At 38.2% G+C, this 20,438-nt stretch overlaps 1 long non-coding RNA gene across 3 annotated transcripts in view; it reads right to left on the bottom strand.

Moving 5' to 3' along the window:
• The window catches only part of LOC146892170 (uncharacterized), a 90,578-nt gene that overhangs the window by 16,236 nt on the left and 53,904 nt on the right, over window positions 1-20,438 (bottom strand). The window contains exon 2 of one of the 3 annotated variants that reach the window (XR_015004754.2): window positions 12,533-12,672. The exons of the other annotated variants lie outside the window; for them this stretch is intronic. This is a non-coding gene — a long non-coding RNA (uncharacterized LOC146892170). The remainder of the gene's footprint in view (window positions 1-12,532; window positions 12,673-20,438) is intronic. 3 annotated transcript variants of the gene reach the window in all.

Here is a 20,438-nt window from a genome sequence, read left to right as displayed (position 1 = left end):
GCAAAACGGAGAAAATTTGGCAAGATTCTACTACATAATTAGTAAATGATTCTCTACCCCATACACATACACAAGAAAGAGGCCATTATTGATTACTAGCATTGCTAAGTTGTAACACTGTTTCCTCCACAGCTCCATGGCTTTCCTTTTAGAAATGTCCCTCCATTTCAATTTAAATAACAGCTTCACCAAGCCTTCCCTGTTTCCCTGTCTGGATGTTAAGTAATCATCCAAATCTGCCATTCTTGGCAGGGCCGCTATCGTTGGAACAGTGCTTTCGGCTGCCTTGAGTTGCAGGTTACTGGATTCCTTGAATAATTCATCACAGGGTCCTCATCATGAGGTACTCATAGTGATGAATATTAAACATTGTATTTTATGATATTGACCCCAAGGTGACTATATTAATAACATATAATAAAATGCTTGCTTGGACCTAGAAATTCATTTTAAAGAAAGTAAAAAACAATTTTTTGGACACCGCCAAGCAAAGTAGAGCCCTGGGGCTATGCACACTGTGCCCAATAGGTGAGTGATTTCCACATTAATTTCAATATCAACTCTGACAGAAATCAAGGTTAAATGAACTTCTCTGAAGGAGGGTGGAGTGGCCTTATGCATGGTAAAGTTTGAGGTGAGAGTTTTATGATTCAGTTTCAGGGGTGTGGTCTTTTAAAAGACTTTTTTTTTCTAGATTGAATAATTTCAAGCATTTTTCAAAAACTTCAAGACCCATTGACACTTTGTTAATTAAGTAAAACCAGAGTTACCGTGGGTGTTGAATCATCTATTTGGTTTAAGTATATTCCCAGTCAAGTTTATCTGAAATAAGTGTACTTTGGGTGATGCTTCACAACCAACAAGGCACTTTTGCTCGTACTAGTCACATGATCCATACACCAAACCTGAAAGGGTTTCATCATCTATCTTACGGAGGTCACATGACTGCTAGGGCAGTCTGGGAGTCATGCCCAGTTCCTCTAATTCCAGAATATTATTTCTTCTTGCTACATCACATCATTCTGCCCACAGAAGAAAAGCACTGATGTAGACACATGCTTAAAATGCCAAGTCTGTTCTCTAAATAGATTGATGTTCTTTTAGGAGATCTAATCACATTTCTGGAGATTTAATTTTGTTGTTGGTTTAGCTCTAAAACATTTTAATGAGAAAATAGTTGACAAAATTTACTTTCAATAGGAGGCAGAATTAACTGAATATTTTAATTTACATTTTCTATGGATCACAAAATTGGCCCAGAATTCTGACAAATATGTATATAGATTTTAGCTTTTAAGATTTACAGGGATGCATATGAATTTAGTTTGAAGTTCTTAATTGTTTTCTTGAGATCCTGCTGTCCATTCTTTCCCTAGTCTCTTCACCTACCCCCTCTGAATGAACAAGCAGAAATAAACAGGACCTTGAGACTTTAACCAATGCCTTTGCTCCTGGAAAGAGTTAATTTCTTCACAGAAGAAACACACAGAAAAAAGGAAATGGTACCAAGCAAGCCCAATTGAGAAAAATATTAAACTCTGAAGAGCATGAAGACTGAGTCATACACTACATAGGGAAAAATGAAGGTTGATTGAAGTTAGGCAGCGCGGATCTTCATGCTTTAGGGAAATCAGGTAAAACAAAGAAAGAGACTTCAGAGATTTCAGAAGAACACAAGAATGAATGCTAGAAAATAACAAATTGACCACACCAAGCACAAACATGACAGTGCTTTTCACTATAAGTTGGACTGACCAAAAAGAAATTATATTTAGCTAAATTTTCAAGGCCAGGAAGCAAGCAATTACATAATTGAATGTGTACCTCACATCTTAGTTCAATTTCATTTTGATTAGTCACAGAAGAGTTGGAGAATATTTACAAGATTTTTTCCGGTATAAATTTCAGAAGTTTTAAAATATTCATGCATCATTTAGACACAATGTCTCGATTTTTTATTGCTTATGTATTATTTTCTACTCTTACAGTATAGATACAAATTCAGTGTTCTTTCTCATGAATAACCAAACTTTGTTATTCAGTCTATAGTCCTCATGTTTTCAGTCTCTGGATCATGAAATCAAGGACATATTTCAGACTCAGACCCCTGACGCTAGACCAGATTGCCTACAGCCGACACCTGAATCAGAAAGCCAGCAAAGGAGACGATGCTCTGCTGTATCCTGGCTTCAACACAGCATTGAGATGCTACAGGCAATGTCAGCACAGCATGCAGTCCATCTATGCAGGATATTAGCTACTAAGGCATTGAATTCCACTTAAAAACACGGACAGGACTCTCTGTTCCCCCATATTTTATTGATTGGTAGCTAGATTGGAACCCAATTGTTAGATAAGCATTAGAGTGTAGAGATAATATGGATGGGTTGCATCATGTGTCAAAAGATCTGAATAACAACAAATGTATTTTTTAGTTTAAAAGCTCTTATCTACAAGAAAATTTCTAAACTACAAAAGGCAAATATAAACTGTTCAAAGATGCTGTTTAGAAGTGAATGTACACACATGACAATCCGTAATTTGGTTTCAGGTGGCTTAGCCACTCCTTAACTCAAGCACACAGTGTTGTAAGCAGTTTATAAAATATTTAGATGACTCGAACAAAGCACTGATTTGCTTTAAAATTTGAAACTTACCCTATTCTTGTGATAGCTGTATGTTTCCACTGGTATAATGATACAGCTATATAGATTATTAAGAAACTGCACAAATGTCATTGCATTCAAAGAAAAGAAATCATTTTCAAAAAAAAATGTGATGGCAGCTATGAAAATATGAAAACTTTCTATCCATTAGGCCTTTAACAGCTATAGATCCCGGTATGCCCTGAGACTGCATTGTCTGACTGTTCCAAAAACGAATGTCAATAAGTCTGAGCACACCCATTAATTTCAGAAATAAAGAGATTGGTTTCATTAGCACCAAGGAGACCGTAAGCTGGAGGATGAGTTTGTCCACTGGAAGCCAAACTCCTATTGCAGAGTCTGGGGAGCGGAGTGCTCAGAGGACAGTGTTCTGCAGAGAAGTCTACAGGAGCACGGCCAAGAGCCAACCATCTGCAGAGGGAAAAGAAAGGGAAGGCGCTGCCGTTCCATAAAGGAATGAAGTCCCAGACACTGGAAGGGAGACCAGAGAAATAAACTACAGGCAGCTTTGGCTCAGAGCGGGCAACATGACTTTATAATTCTACAGCCATGGTAATTAGAGAAGTCCCAAGGCAAGCATTCTCTGTCTGGGGTTGCTAACTGACCCTATGGCCTTGCTCTACCTGAGGAGCATACGGGGTTAAGAGAAGGAGAAATTTTGTCCTTCAGGCTCTGCCTTTCTTCAGCCCCCTCTTGGAAATCTTTGGCACCTCTCTGAAAGAAAATCCTTGAATTATTAACTCTGTCTACCTGAAGCCTATGTATTTGTGCCTTGCGACTCTGAGTAACCCATCTAGTATCTATAGCATCTCCTCTATCCATGTTTGGACATCTTTACTATCAAAAAGAACCTTTTCCAACTTCAGTCTTTCGTCACTGAGACTTCTGTAGACTTGATTAAGAGGGAGGTCAGTTGCTCCTCTGAAAGCATCCTCTCTGCACCGTTGGGATGTCTCCATCTTTTCTCAAAGTGTACGACAGCATCTCCTTGACTACGGAAAGTGTGTGGCTAAGAAGCACTTTTCTGTGCTTACTCCATGACAACAGCACCATCAATAGAAACAGCTGGGTGGTATAATTGATTCCTATCCGTGATTAACTTCGGGGCCTTTGCTAAAACCCAGCAGAGTCGATCTGGAAAACAGTATGGTTTGAGGTGAATCAACATTGTAAGAAAAATTCAGAAACTCCTGCCAAAAACTGTGCACTGTCATTAAATAAACTCACATGTTGCTAACAAATAAATACTCCAGACAATTGAGTTCATTTACCCTACAATTGAAACAATACTAAGTTAGAAAAAGCAGCATTTTTGCTGTCAGTACTGGGCATTCCCCCAGTCTCCCATTTTATTTCTTCAGATGAAAACATTCATTTTCTACCTCTAGCAGGGTTATTTGGGACTTGAGAACTAAATTACATTCAAAATTCTATAGTAGCACAGCACAATTTGTCAGAAATAATAGAGGACAGCCAAAAATTTGTATAAGTCACATGATTAGTAGACACTTATACAAACAAATGATAGCCTAAAGTTGGAATTTCTATTTTATTATGTTTCCTGTGTCTAAAAATTCAAAGACGCTCAAATCTGTTATCAGGTTTGTTACAAGGTACCTCATCTTAGATGTATGTACTATCTTTCCATAGTGGGGCTCTCAGCCTCTTAGACACGTCTCTGCATCTGCAGCCCTTTAACAATGGTGTGTCAAGTTAAGTGAATAAAATTACCAGCTGTAATGAGTTCCCAGCAAGGTGAGCATTTTTATTGCCATTGATAGGGAAAAGAAAGGATTTGTGAGAACACTCTCTGCTTTTCTAACAGAATCGGAGTTCAACTCTGTTGATTAGACCTTGCCTTTGGAATAATTAGGACCCTAAGGAATTTAGCATATTTTGCTTACCTAACGTTAAATATATAGCATGCTCTTTCTATTAGAATACATTCTTTTAAGGGAACAGTAAACATCTTTTTTTTTTCTATTTTGTCTTAGCAAAGATACATCTATAAACCTGCATGAGGAAGCTTCTAGAAGCACACGAAAGTTCATGGCAGTAAATTCATTTACTTCTAAAGGTCATACTCATCAGAAGACTCATTCATTAGCTGCTGGCTTTGTTTGCAGCCTGGGAATGGCATGGAGAAATCCCACCGAAGGATCTCTTCACCCAGCTCAAGAACAGGAAGAAATGGAGCCTTTCTACCTCCCAGGCATGCATCCAGGGCTTTGAGTTGACCTACCCCAACATCTAGCCCACCTATGACCTGCTAGAGGGTGTGAAGGGACTGGTTTTGTGGAATCATAACCACAAGATCTCCATGACTTGGGGCCACAGCAGGATATTTGAGAGAAGTTTCGATGAGGGTCCAGGGTTGATGGTGTACCAGAAGCTAGTGGCCTTGAGCCACACTAACAATTCATTACACAATGAACATTTGCAGATAAAGCTGTTTGGACAAAGGGTTCACTGCATGCCACTGCATTGCAGCTCCCAGCGCCACTAAGACCAATGGAGAGGTGATGGAAAGGCAGGAAAGACTGCAGAGAATTGAAAGGGGGGTGTTTGTTTGTTTGTTTGTTTTTGCTATTTTATTGTTGTTTTTTTAATTAATAGTTTTATCTTTGATTTTTTAAACATTATTTTTGGATGTCCTTCTGTATATATATTGCTTTTATTGGCTAATGAATAAAGTTAATTTGGTCTGTAGCAGTGCAGAATATAGCCAGGTTGAAATAGAGAGAGATAGAGTAGGCAGAGTCAGAGAGACATGATGTAGCTGCCAAAGGAGAAGGATGTGCCAGAACTTTAGGAACTTTACTGGTAGGCCATAGCCTCATGCTGATACACAGATTGATAGAAAATGGGTTAATTTAAGATTTAAGAGCTAGCTAGGAATATGCTAGAGTCATTGGCCAAACAGTGTTGTAAACGGTACAGTTTCTGTGTGATTTTTTGGGTTTGAGCAGTTGGGAAATGAACAAGTGGTCTCTGCTTATAAAATGGTGTACCAACATGGGGCAACTACATCCACATAAAAACTGAGAGAGCTTGGGAAGGAATTCTAGATACAAAAGAACAGAGTGAAGCACAGCTGCTTGGTAGCCACATTTTCTTAGATAGACTCTGTTTGCTGGTGGCTCCTTTAAGAGAAGTCTTCCTGATTCAATGTTAGTGGCAAAAAAAAAATGCATGACTTCTTTAAGATTCGGCTTCCTGGTTTTTGTTGACTGATGAACTCTGGTTCTTTCACGAGATCCTGCAATTAAATGGAGTCTGTGAGCAGCGTGTTACAAATTGCTTAAAGGAAGCATAGGTCCACTGCATCCCTGGAACTGGGGCAGTGTGCATGGCTCACAAAGGTAGTGAACAAACCTCTACGTTGGACTTGGCAGAACAAACAGGTTGGGACATGGAGTTGGTCCTAGCCAAGCTTGCTTAGCATTAAAAAAAGAAATCCTGGTCAGGAAATGATTACAGATATTCAATAAAGACAGATTCAGAAGAAAAAGACCTCTGAATAGGTCACAGTGTTAGATAAATGAACATCGGCTTGGGAGAGAGAAGAGAAAAAAATAGACAGTTACAAAAATAAATAGGCTTTAAAAATGAAACAAAGTCTTTAAAGAGACAGTCAAGCAATATAAAAGAATATAGACAATCATAGATTAAAGAACTGAAAAAAGATGAGTTATGTAAAGATAAAATATACACAGACAGTCTGAATTATGTACATTATTGTGTTTTCTTTGAATGTGTTGACTGCAGAGAGATATTTGATTCTGGGGTCTGCTAAGCTAAACCAACATAAAGGTATCTTGACTTCAAAATTGGAGTCTAAGGTTATGTTTCTTTGAAAAAGAGGTTCTGCTTTTGTTTCCACAGAAGATGAGAACTTGTGGATTCCTTCCAGGCTTATGTGGTTTGATGGAACAAAACCTCTGAAAGGTCTTTGTGAACCCTAAAAATACTTTGCCCAACAAACAGTAGGAAGCAGTTTGGAGAAAACTACACCCAAATTCCCAAAATGTTTGTTTATAAATTCTTATTTTTACTTTAAAGGGGTTGATTGTAAGTGATTAATGGTCACAGTCAATTTCTAAAAATAAAAAAGTATATGATATAAAGACGAATACTTTGCATTGGTATCAATCTTAGTTTACTGATACATATTTAAGGTTGATTTTGTTGTACTGTGTATGTGTATTTCTGCTCTTGTTTAAGGTATTGTGTTTGTACAGTCCATTTAAAAATAATGTATAGTTAAGAAATACAGATTAATAGATAATCATCTGTAATAATCAGACATTGTAGTCATGTTATTTAGGTTTTCTAGATGTAGAGAGATATATTTCATATGGATAGGTATTTTTCAAACCTTTCAAAGAACTAGAGAATATGGCATTTAAATGCTTTAAAAACTTAGATTTTTTTTTCGACAATGAGACATGTCTGCTTCTGGAAGCACCAATTGCTTCAGAAAGGTTGAAGGGAATTGAAGAAACTTGTTATAGAATTTGCCTTCAATATGACAAGGCTAGCCATTTGGGCAAGAAACTGCTCTTGCCTGGACTACTTGATAGTATGTTGTATAAACTGGACACGCAGGACTCACAGAAAGGTGACTGCTGAACATTTCAGAAGATGGAATGGTCCTTCAAGGTTCCTGCTTCATGAAAGAGTCTGCCAGACATTCTTCAGGAAAGAAGAAAGTGACTGACAAATTGCCAATATAGGCAGAACAGATCTTCAAATTTCCTGTTTCACAGAAAAGCCTGCCAAATACAATGGGCCTGTAGACTGGAGATGGATGCCCCAATGATACAGAAGAACTTTGGGTCACTGTTCAGGCAGTGAAATATCCCTGTCAATTTTAGAGATTTGAAAGTTGCTTGATTGCACTTCTTGCTTACTTAGATAATATTATATCCTTATGAAGCCTTTGATGGAGTGGAAGACAAATAGTTATAGTTTTCCTTAGTTATGAGTAAAGATAAATTAGATATGAAGCTTTAGACTCACTAATAGGATAGATGAAAGTGTATTTTCCTTAATTTACTGAATATAAATGGACTAAGTGTTGTAACTATAGTTCTTGCTTAATAAATGCTTTGTATATGTAATTTTATAATGTTAAAGTTAAAGTCTTCCTTTATAATTAGACAAAAATGGAGGGATAATGTGGATGTTCTTGTGTATATGTGTTGCTTTTATTGGATAATGAATAAAGCTGCTTTAGTCTATAGCAAGGTAGAATACAGCTAGGCTGCAAAAGATATAGAGAGAGTAGGTGGAATCAGGGAGATAGATGCCATGTAGCTGCTGAAGGAGAAGGATATGCCAGAACCTTACCAGTAGGTTACAGCCTTGCAGCAATACACAGATTGATAGAAAGGGGTTAAGTTAAGATGTAAGAACTAGCTAGAAATATACTAGAGTCATTGGTCAAACAGAGCTGTAATTAATATAGTTTCTGTGTGATTATTCAGGTCTGGGCAGCTGGGAAATGAATGAGCAATCTCCAGTTACAAGCATACCGTGATGTCTCTTCATCACATAACAGAGATGCTGAGAGATTGTACCTAAACTCCAGAAATGTGTGTATGATGTCTCTTCAGGAGGAGTAGGGTATAAACCACATAATTATCAGAGACTGTGATCAATTAGGCATTCTGGATAGGAATTTTATACAAACATAGAATCGACACTTTACAATAAGTAAAAACTGAAGAAATTGCTTTAGTTTGGTTTCATTTATTTATTTATTTTTTGATACAGGGTTTCTCTGCATAGCCTGGGCTGTCTTGGAACTCACTCTGTAGACCAGGCTGGCCTCAAACTCACAAACAGCCACTTGCCTCTGCCTCCTGAGTGCTGGCATTAAAGGGGTGCACCACAACCACCCAGCTTGAAATTTTGGTTTTGGTTTTAAAATCGAATAAATTTAGTTTTTGTTTTTTGTTAGAGTTTCCCAGAAACACTGTGAATTTATCCTTATTAGATCCAGACTTATAACCACATGAAGTCAATGTGTTCTGTGAATCCCTCGGGTCTTCGACTCATATCTACTTACAGGTTATGGAGCTTTAAGAGTTGTAAATGTAAAGCAAAGCCATATTCTTATAACTCAGGAAATGTTAAGACTGCAAAATCAAGGAAAGCTTCATACACCCACAGCCTCACACCCACACATACACGCCTTTGCCATGCCATAAAAACATGCTAAACATACAAAGGCATCTGAATAAATTTGAAGCCCTTAAATGTGCTATGTACACTAAATGTCTCCAGAACTGTTTTTAAACAGCTACTGTGACCTGTGGATCCGAGTGAACAGTCACGGTTGCCACTCTGCATCACAGGAAAGAGGGGGAATTATTCTGTTTCTTCCTTTGCAAGCTGTGCAGCTGCAGGGAGCCACCTAACTCCCCAGAACTTCTGTTTCCTCCCCTGGGAAAACATATTATTAAATTAAGAGATTACATAAATTGCTTTCTACTCACTCAGTAACTTTAATTTTATAGTTTCAATATTCACACAGTAAACCCCTATTATGAAACACTTGAAACAAACTTTGCAATTTATATTCAAAACAAAATGCTAGGAAGAAGCGTTAGGATTGATATACTATCCTCTTAAAGCCTAAAGACGAAGCTGCCAAAGAGAGAAATGACGTGAAAAGAAAATAAAAGAACCTACTATCATTAAAGTCTCTCTTCCTAGCTGCTCCTGTCTGTATAATTCTCCTGTGGTAGCTTCTCTGAAACTCTGGTTGGATTTTCCAGAAGTTGGTGAAGTACTAGTAAAATGAGAAAAATAGCAGTTGGCTGACCTCCTTCACAGAAGAATTCAAGAACTGTATACAGGTGTGAACTGTATACAGGTGTGAACTGTATACAGGTGTGATCTTATATCTGAAAAGCAAAGAACACACAAGCAAGCTGCCTAATGTCTACCATGACAAAGATTTTTTTAAAGCATTCAGACTAGAGGTGCTGCAGAGGATTGTGGACCAACAGGAGGCAGAGGGACAACTCAGTTGCAGCAAGTCTTTTTCTATGAGGATCTCTTGTCAATACACGTTTAACTTTAAAGTGTCCCTTACTTGATTTAAACGTACCTGGCCTGCTCACCTTTGGTGATTACCCCACTGCCAACCAGCTGCATAGGAAGAAAAATCAGGCATGTTTGCAGAGAACAGATGGGTGTATATGTGTGTAGGCAATTTTGTCTTCCCAAAATTACCAGCCTGTTCTAGCAGTCAAGTTAAGGAAATGAAATGATGGAACCACTTTGTTCAGATGAAGCAGAATATCGTTTCTCCTGCTTGTGCAAGTGGAAGCGACATGGATGTCCAAGAAGATGTACTAGGGCTGTTGATTGCAAACAGTGAGAGACAGTGTCTATGGTTGTCCTGGTATAACATGTTCCACTAGATTTCATATATGGTAACGTGGACTGAAGCAAAAGGAGACCTCTAATTTTTCTAAAAGGAAAAAAAATGATCTAAATCAAACCAAATTTGTTAAGGGGTGCAACAAAGAGTCTTTTAAAACCAAAATATCATCTAAGTGGTTGAAGTTTGACTATCAGGAAGACAATGGTTTTAGAAACAAAACAAAGTTTAAAAGATTCACTAATTATTTTTATTATAGATATACTCTGAGCTGCTTAGACCACCAATTTTTTTTCTTTTTCTTTCAAAATCAAATATAGGACATGAAGAATCTCAGTAATTTTCTTTAGAGCATGGTAGGAAGAATGCAGTGTTTCAGGAAAAAAAAAATCACGTTCTCCGATGGAGTTTAAATAAGAAAATGTCTTCTTTCTGTAGCTTGTTATTCTGCATCTCTCACTAACCCTTGGAGACAAGATTGGCATAGTTCCATTTCCTAATGGATGGCTACCCTTTGGATCTGGTATACCGTTATAAGAGAGTGTAGAGAAGGTGAAACCAAAAATCGTAGAGAATCAGTCCTGGGTTCTCCGCCGCCGTATTGACTTAAGAAGCAGATAGACAGACAGATACCATGTCGCCCAAACTTTTCAAGCTCTGAAATATCATAAAGCGTTAGATATGGGGGTTAGGTAGTCTTTGTAATGCCCGCATGCGAAGCCGTGAGAGCGCATGCGTGGGGCCCAGGCTGCCGCTCTCCACACTGACGCTTGCCCCAGTGTTAAGGCTGCTGTATTCATTCCCATGGTTATCAAACATTCATATGCATCACTATTACTCCCTTTAGACTTCCTCTGGGAATATTAAATATTCATATTGGTTGAAATTGTTCCTCTATGTGTGGTTTCTGAAAAATAATTGAATAGCTTTAAGCTTCAGCTTCAGGGCAGGAAAAGCCTGTCTAGACTATGTATGCATCTGTCTAATGACTAATCAGTAAGCTCTGAAAACAGCTGGAAGTGTTGCTGACCACTCTAGGCATGCTAAAAGGACATGGCCACTGGATATCTGCACAAAAGAAGCAATAAGGACATGTGAACATCACCCTTCAAATAACAAGTGAAGCTTTGGGTGCTGGTGGTAGTTTCTTTATGACAGATTTAGACGTCTCTTTTGTTTAATTCTGGTTCTCTGTGTGTGTGTCTGTCTCTCTGTCTCTGTCTCTCTCTGTGTGTGTGTGTGTGTGTATGTATGTGTGTGCTTACACGTGCCTGTGGCAAGGTAACTGAGCAAACCAAGACCAGAAAAGGTAACAGATTGAACTGATTGTAGTTTCTTCTTTCCCAAAGTGTCCTGCAAGATGCATAAGCAACTGTACAATTTAGTTAAAACCCTATCAGTGAGAAGTCACTAACTGAGTTCCCTCCGGGTCCTGCTAAAAACAAAACAACCTGCCATTTCAATTATGTACAAAGGGACATAAGACTGAAGCTGCGATTTCAAAATTCCTTCTCCAGATAAGCCATTTGGCCCCAGACTCTACCAATTATTTCCTGCTAAAAGGCAGAATTATATTTTCTCCCAAGTGACAATAGACAGAAGTCACTCACACTCTAAATAAGACAGGTCTGGGCTGTAACCAGATTATCTTAATTGTATAAGTCAAATGCTTTTATATTGTATTATAGAAGCAAGCTTTTGTGTGTGCATGCAGCCATATGCAGTCCCTCAAAAATGTCGATGTGGGCATGTAAAAGCTTTAAAAGCAGGGAGGTTGTCCGTTTTTTAAAAACTAAATAAATGGGGGTGAATTTTGATTGTATCTTCTCTACCACATCAGTACAGCTCTCAAATATATTTATATTTTTCAGTTGATTTTCATTAAAAAAAACCTACTTTATTTTTAGCCTTCTATATCAAAGATCCACACAATAAAAAGGGATTCAAGGTCATAGTATACTAATGAGCTTTAAAAATTCAAATAACCAAAAATATTTCCTATTAAATATGTGTAAGCTGTTGTTGACATTTTATTTTCTATCTTAGGGACGTTATGAAAGGCAATTTTACAGAACTCCTTTTTCTGAATACAATTTGCCTCTACTTTGGTAAATATTGGTTTTCCTGGTAATGTTGCTGGAAGGAAAGATTCAATCTGCTGGGGGAAGATCACAGTACTTAAGCAGATGTTTAAACATCTGTTTCTTAGTAAACAAATAAAACGAGCGGTCCCTCGTGAAATGAGTATCTACTGTGTGACATTGCTTAGCTTGTGTTGAGCAGTTGGTTATACAAATTAGAGGATAAAGCCAGGGGCTTGGAAGGAGTCCAGAGATGAAACAATGATGCTCCCAATGACTGCTTTTGGGCAATGACGACACTGGGTTTAGAGCTAACTTGATGAGTGTGTTCAGACTCAAGTTTATATAAATCATAGTGAAAACAGAAACCAAAGATTTTTCAGAAGGACCTTGCAGACTGCAGGCAACTGCTTTGCTTCAAGCCCGTGAAGAAAGGCATTCCGGCTTCTGTGGAAACAGCCAGAGAGCTGCTTGCCGGTCCCCAAGGAGGAGGCTGATGTAATGGTGCCATCGCCTGTAGGTTACCAAGCTGCAGAGACAAAAGCCCACGGGGCTGTTAGCAGAGATGATACTGCTTTTACCGGGTCTCCTGTGGAAAGATGAAAGTGGGGAACCAGAGCAGAAACTGCTGCCTACATAGAAAGACAGCATGGGCAGAGGCGCTCTGCGGGTGCTCACACCGAATTCCACCCCAGGAGAGTCTCAGTGTGGAGCACGAGAAGAAATAAGGACCCCTCTTCTTGCCCAGCTCAGGGACCAACCTGCAGGAGAGCGCTGGACTCAACTTCCAGGCTCCAAACCCTAACTGATCATCAGGCATCTTTCTGAGTTCTGCCTCCTGGTCTCCCACCCACCACTCCTTCCATCCCTCTGTCTCCTCGGTGGGGTTAGCTGTCAACGCCTTTCTCAAGCACTTAAAGTCTCCTAAATTGCCTCTCTTCGTGTTTCCAGCCCATCCTTCGAGAATAATCTTTTCAAGGTCACATCTGCTCTTCAAATACAAAAGTAATGCTTGTCTGTAGGAGAGATGTTAAATAGAAAAAGGCAAAAAAGTTCAAACTAGATCCCCTCCTCTTTTTAGTGCAGGAAATCCCCTTCTTGACCTGAGGTCAGCTCCATCTGTAGCCGTCATCCACAGATGGTTTTCTATTCTTCTCTTCATTCTGTGCGGACAGGAACACACATTGTTGCTGTTGCTTCCTCACGTGAAACTAGGATCGGGCTATGACTATGGTTTTACAAACTGCTTCTTGTTTCATTTGCTTCACATTTCTACATAGGAATCTGCTCCCTATCTGCTCTAGAAATGACCTTTAATGACTATTCTGTAACCGACTCTCCTGTTTTCCTGCGGAGAGTTCTCCACCATTTTTTCTACCCACAGACAGGAAATAACATCTTTGTAACAAGGACACATCATGATCAACGAGATTATGCTGAAGAAATTCTCATTTACTTACTTTGCAATGATGCAACTCTGTGCACACATAGAATAATTTTGATTAATTCTTTTAATTATTGGAAATATATAGCAGACTTTAACGTGCAAAAACAGTAGGAAAGTGCTCCTTCTTAAAGATCATCTCATAATATGGTTGACAGAGAAATCTGTCATCTCTGTAAGCCAAGTGGAAACCATGGCTTCCACATTTTTCAGAGCATGTCATGATGCAACTCCAATTAGGAAACAATTTATTCTGTCCGAAGACCAAGTAAACGGCTTGCTGTAGCAATCATTGTGCAAACATCAGAGCTCCAGTCCAGCAGAGATATGTTTCCACAGATGGGTAACTCCCAAGAGACCTAATCTCTGCAATCTTCCCTTTAAAAATCTGCATCTAAAAATATGTGTTACAACACAGAAAAATATTTTATATTAAGTCATATTCTAACACCAAAGAATAGAAGCAAGCTTTAAAAATAAAGATTATTCAACAACCCAGACAGAGTGATCAAAGGAGTATAACGCTATAGGCATATCTGTTAATGAAAAGCGCTTCTTCAAGCAAATGTTCTCTGCTGCTGAAACCACAGACATTCTAGAAAGAGAATACATATATTGAAGGAGATAGTTCAAGATTACAACCCTAATCCAAAACTCAGGTCTTCTGAGCCCCTCCAGCCTGCACCATCTGCACGCGGCGCAGACAACTTTGTGGAAGAAATGAATGGAAATGTGTCCAAATCACTGCATTATTAATGTCCTTCACACTGGGAAGCTAATGAAATGATTCCCAAATTAGCTTGACATGAAGATGTAAATTTTGCAGTCCACTAGGCTGCCATTATAACCGCTGAAGTCCATTCAAGCAGAGGTCATACATAACTGAAGAGAGTATGAAAGGGGCCTGCCATGCGATTCATAATAAAGCTGATGTCAGCAGAAATCAGTGAGCATCACCACAACACACACAGATCAAGTGTTCCCAATGGACGACCAGCATCTGCCTGCACACCTGAGTCTCTGCTCCTTCAAAATGACAAAGGCAAATAAGCCGGACATATTAAAACTGCCTTCTCGCCCTTTAATGACTGTACAAGTTCCCATATGTGTGTTCACATCTATGTATGATTATCATGCTCTCTCCACAGAACCATGTTTTCCTCATTGTCTAACACAACCCATGTTCATTGCTGCATCTTTTACAGTATGCAGTACAGTGTCTTGTACTAGTGTCCAGTAAACATAATATAAACAGTATGTACTCGCGAGTCACAATAGGAAAACTATGTTAAGCATAAAATATTATTTAGAATAATATCACATAGGTAGTTAGTACAAAATATTCTTAAAAACATTCAGTACTCATGTGAAGATGGTACACTTATGGTAAAGTACACCTAGGATGTGGTCATTAGTAATTTTAAAACTACTGCGCAGAAAAAAAAAACAGCTTGAAGAGTTTGCATAAACTGATAATTGGTCTTCTCACATTCCTTTGCATAATTATAGTTCTTACATTACATAAAAATTGCTGCTGAGAAAAGGGGGCAGGGTAGAACAATATGCACAAAATAATGAAACTTGTGTAAAATGTGATGTATTTATTTGCATATATTATTATACAGTTACACATGAAGCTTATCTCTGAAAGAATAAGTAAAAAAATCAGTAAGTAGCTATTAAACTATATATGTCCTTGTGGATGTTTTTAATATGTCCTTCAGAGCTAAGCAGGAAATATATGAAACACCCCCCTGGGGGTGGGCAAAGTCTACATCAGTTAATCTGGTTATGGGTTGTATGGATCCCTAATACAATAAAACCTTCCCAATATATTTATATATTTATATATAATATATACATATTAAGACAATCAAATTGAAATTGCCAAATAACAGGAGAGACAGAGCTTTAACTGGACACCTCTTGTCACCAAATGAAGCTTAGAGTACTAGGAATGGGTTACATCTAATTGAGTTGGTGGCCAAAGGGGTCCTATGAGAACCTCCAAACAGTCCAGGCTATTGTCAAGGCTATTGGTAGCTCTCCACAAATTGACAGTAAGGCCACATTGCTGAAGACAGCACCTACACAACTTCCTAAAGATGGACAAATCAAGCTGGTGCCTACATAGATTCTTCACCTCTACTGACCAGAGCTCATGGTACAGAAATGCACTCTGCACTCTACCAAAGGAGAAAAGTAAACAAGAACCTAGATAAAAACCTTCAATCTATAATCCCACCAGGAAACACTGGGGCAATAGTGGCACAATGCTTATGGGAGCAATCAACCAATATCTGATTTAATTTAAGGCCCACTCTAAGAAATAGAACCCATACCCAGCATTGCTTGGGTGACCAAGAAACTAAAACTAGACAGGTCAAGGAACTAGGGGAAAATTAAAAACCACTGTTCCGCTAAAGGAATGCAGCAATATAATGACACCTAAGGACATTCTGCAGTACTCATAGATCAGTGCCTTTCTTTGCCATCATCAGAGAAGTTTCCTCCTGCTGCAGATGGGAACAAATCCAGAGATCAACAGCCAGACAATATGCAGAGAGTGAGGGACTTCAGGGCTTAGGGAACTCTGTGGGAGAGAATGGAGAAAGAATGCAAGATCCAGAGGGGATGAAGGACACCAAGGAATCAATGCCTTCTAAACACAACAGTGCAGGCAAACATATGAACTCATAGGGACTGTTGCAACATGCACAGGTCTGCACCCGGATAAGTTCTAGTGCCAAAAGGAAAAGTGGGCTCATGCCCCATCCCTAGTCCTGAATCTATCTCTAATTGATAGTCTCACTGGAAGCAAACCACTTTTAAGAGTAAGACCCCTGCCTTCTAGCAGACAGCCAACACAAAACAAACTCAGCAACATCTTTGTAGGGTTTTTTTGTATTATAATGTTAAGTTAGGACATGTTTTTTCTATCTTCTAGATCCGTTGTGCATATATTATGGCTTCCGGTTGGGGTTTTATGGAACTCCTGTGTGTATGAACGTATGTGTATTTGTATCTATATACATTTCTTGTGCTTTTACTTTGAATATTTTGCTGATATTCTTGTTTTTCCATATTCAGACTTATTTTTATTTATTAAATTTTATTATTATCCTTTGACATGCCTGTTTATTTTCTAAGTAGAGAAGGAAAGTGTATGGATCAGGATAGGAGAGAAGGTGGGTAGGAACTGAGAGGAGTAGGGGAGGAAAACCATAATCAGAATATATTGCATGAAAAAAAACATCTTTTGGAAAAGGGGGAGTGGGGGAGGGAAATGGGAGGAAGGGAGGAGCTGGAAATTTTTAATAAAAAGAAAAAAAATAAAAAAATTATTTTAAATAAAAGGAAAAAAAGCAATTAGGAATTAGAAAGTAGCATCATGATACAATGCTCTAAGTCAAGATCAGTAGCATTGACCAGGACATTGAGAAAAGCAAAGATAGCGGGGAATGTATGTGAGACTACCCAGAACAGCAAAACTAGAACCAGGACCCCAAATGGAGAAAACATCCAAACACAGGTTTAGAATGACCACATTTTCCTTCTCAAATTGCAAAGATATAAGAAAGGCAATGGTAGATGAAGGTTATCTTTGTCCTCTCGTTCACTACAAAAGATCTAATAACCTAAGTTCATGAGATAGAAAATAGAAAGGAAGTACAGGGTGACAAATGGCACCCAAAAATCAGATACAGTAGCCCTTGACCAGCCCAAGAAACTTAGTTAAACCTACAACTGAAAACAATCTACTTCCAAAACCATCTGTGAGAACATATTTAGAAAGCTCCCCATAAAATCTTGCTGCTTACCACCCTAATCAATAACCTACCGTCGTCTCTAACAAGAATGCACTACACAGATTTTGTCACATGCCCAGACATGGCTTCTCGCTTCCTCTCCATTCACATACTGTTTGCTATGCCCACTGTCAACCCTACCCTATGTTATACTGTTATTTCCCTAGGCATCCTCCATTCAGTAAGACAAGTTCAAATTGCACATCTCTCGTCAGGGCCTTATCAGTCATCCCCACTTAAAATGATTTCCTACTCAACTGAGCTCTCTGCTTCCTCATTTGACCCCCTACACTGACTTGTATTATTAATTGTATTCCATGTTCCTATGATTAGTCGAATTGCTAACTCTTTGAGGAGACAACAGTTGTACTCAATCACTTTTTATCCCTACTGTTCATTAAACTATTACAGAATTTACTGAATGAACTTAAACTTGGAGTTGTCATCTTATCTCTGTGTCTTCCCAATTTCAGACTATGTCCCACTGTAAAATTAGCCATAAAAATGATACTTAGTACCTAGATTCATAAAATATAATCACTTGCTCATTTTTTTATTTTGTCAATTTACTTGTCACCCTTTTCAAAGCAGTATTGTAATGCTAGAATTTAAAAATTCTGTAATGGCTGAGAGTGGTTGGCACACACCTTTAATCCCAACACCTGGGAAGCAGAGGCAGGTGGATCTCTGAGAGTTTGAGAGCAGTCTGGTCTACATAAAAACTTCTAGGACATGTAGGATTATATAGTGAGACTCTGTATCAAAAGAAAAAAAAGAGTTTGAAGCAATTTTCTAATAAATGTAATTAGATCAAACTACAAGCTACAGAGGTAAAAGCACAAACAACTTTTTGGTGGTATCATGTTCTGATTTCCAAAATCACATATAATTATAGACAAATCAGAAATAAAAAACACAAATCGTATATCATTTTAAACATTACTTATGAGTTTGCCACTCAGAGATAACTACTAATAAGTTTTAGAACATATTATTGCTTCCCTAGGCTTACTTTGTGCCGCCTGTTTGCACAAGCCTTTTCTAAATGAACTGAGCCTCCTGGCAGCTTTTTCTTATATGACACTAACTACCCCACCCCCTCATCCCAGCTGTAGATACATCTGCCTAATGGAACTCATCACCAGGATGTCCAGAAGCAAACACAGATCAATAAAATTAACCAAGCAACTACTCTAATAATTTAAACTCGAAAAATAACCCTGCAGTTGACAAGCAGTAGGCTAGGAATTGGAAGAGGTGCGGTGAGCTGCAGGCACATCAGATGTCCTCGAGGCTGGAACTCTTGAGCCTGCTGGCGAAAGGCAGGACAGAGTCTGGAGAGCTCTGAATTTGGTGGCCCATCCTATCGCAGCCTGCAGAAGCTGAAGCAGGAAAATCACAAGTCCCAGACAAACCTGGGCTTTGTGGTGGGATTCAGGCCATATCGGGATAAATAGGGAAATGCCGTAGCTGAATGTATAAATAAGATGAAGTGGTGCTACTGAGCCTCACAAAATCTGGTGCCCTGGAGGCTCCTGAAACCCAGGAATACCTCCAGCTCCGGACTTTATGACATTAGAGGCATAATGGTTTCTACTATCGGGGTTCCCAAGGGATTTTTCCCTTTAAGTATTCTTCTGGGATCCATCAATCCACTACTGAGCTCTTTCCAAACATTTTCTATGAAATATATGTATTTTCTATATCTATCCTATTTAGAATCCTGCTTCATTGAGATCAGCATGCCATAATGTGATGTTAGGGATCAATGTGCTTTTTTTTTTTAGTAATTTTATTAAATTATAAAAGTTTCCATTTACGCCCCTCTTCCCAACACCCTCCCACTCCCCCCCCCTCTCCTCCTCCCTCTTTGTCCCTAAGGGCAGTCAGGGTTTCCAATGTGCTTTTTAAATACAAACAAATTTGAAATATTCTATTTTATCAAATTTATTTAATATATCATACACTCTATTACTGAACATATAGTTGTGTCCAGTTCTATTCTAGTTAAAAATTATTCCTTAGTTGCTACTTTAGGCATGTATTGTCTTTTCCACCTATTTTTCATGATAAAAGTACACTCTTGTAATATAATTGATTTAATGAGGTCACTGAAATTCTATCCTTTAAGTTTTATGCTGAAAATATTGATAAAATCAGCAAGCTAGGGTTTGGGAGCAAAACTGTTATTGTTATTGTACTCTATAAGCACAACCTAGGCTACTCAGAACACAGATGCTTGACGTGGGAGTCCAAAGGTAGATTTCACAGGACCAATGGATCTCTAAATTTATATGCAAACATTTGTGCTTATGTATATATTTGCATCTTTTCCTATGCAACTCCATAATCCACAGGATTTAAATATGTCTGGCATGGCAGCTTAGTGGGTCTAGGAACCCAAATCATAATATAGAATGCATATAATGCACTTAGCATTATGCCTAACATGTGAGATTCAAAATAAAGTTAGTTAGCAATAATTGCATACACCAGATTTTTATTGCATTTACTATTAAAATATACCTGCAGAAATAACTATTTCTTAATTGCCAAATATTAAAAAAATAACTTGCAGATCTATGTCTAGACTCCTATTGTACAACTGTAGATTTATTTTTTTTGTGGTTACTTATATAAAAAGAGTATATTTTCTGCTTGATAAGGTAGGTGATAGTGGGTTAAGAAAACAATTGATGTGAATAACTCTGATTAGGAAATTAACCACTGTATTATTTTCTCTTTAGCAACTCACTAAAACTATGATTATTCTTTATTGGTTTGATTGTAGTCATTTAATCTTTCCTGAGAGACAAGAAATTTTATCAAGAAAAAAATCACCTATGAAAACTTATGTTTTATATATTCGAAACTAAAAAACATTTAAAATGTTTACCAATGCATTACGCACCATATTTTTTCAAACTTATTTATGCATTTTCATGTGCCTGAATGCTTCACCTACATGTATGTATGTATACCACATGTGTATCTGGTGCCTATGAGGGCCAGAAGAGGATATCAGAGTCCTTGGAACTGGAA

Source organism: Myodes glareolus, chromosome 12 (genome assembly GCF_982192425.1).
Source record: "Myodes glareolus chromosome 12, mMyoGla1.1, whole genome shotgun sequence".
Lineage (NCBI taxonomy): Eukaryota > Metazoa > Chordata > Mammalia > Rodentia > Cricetidae > Myodes > Myodes glareolus.
The sequence above is the reverse complement of the archived record's forward strand: the minus strand, read 5'-3'. Positions and strand labels throughout refer to the sequence as shown.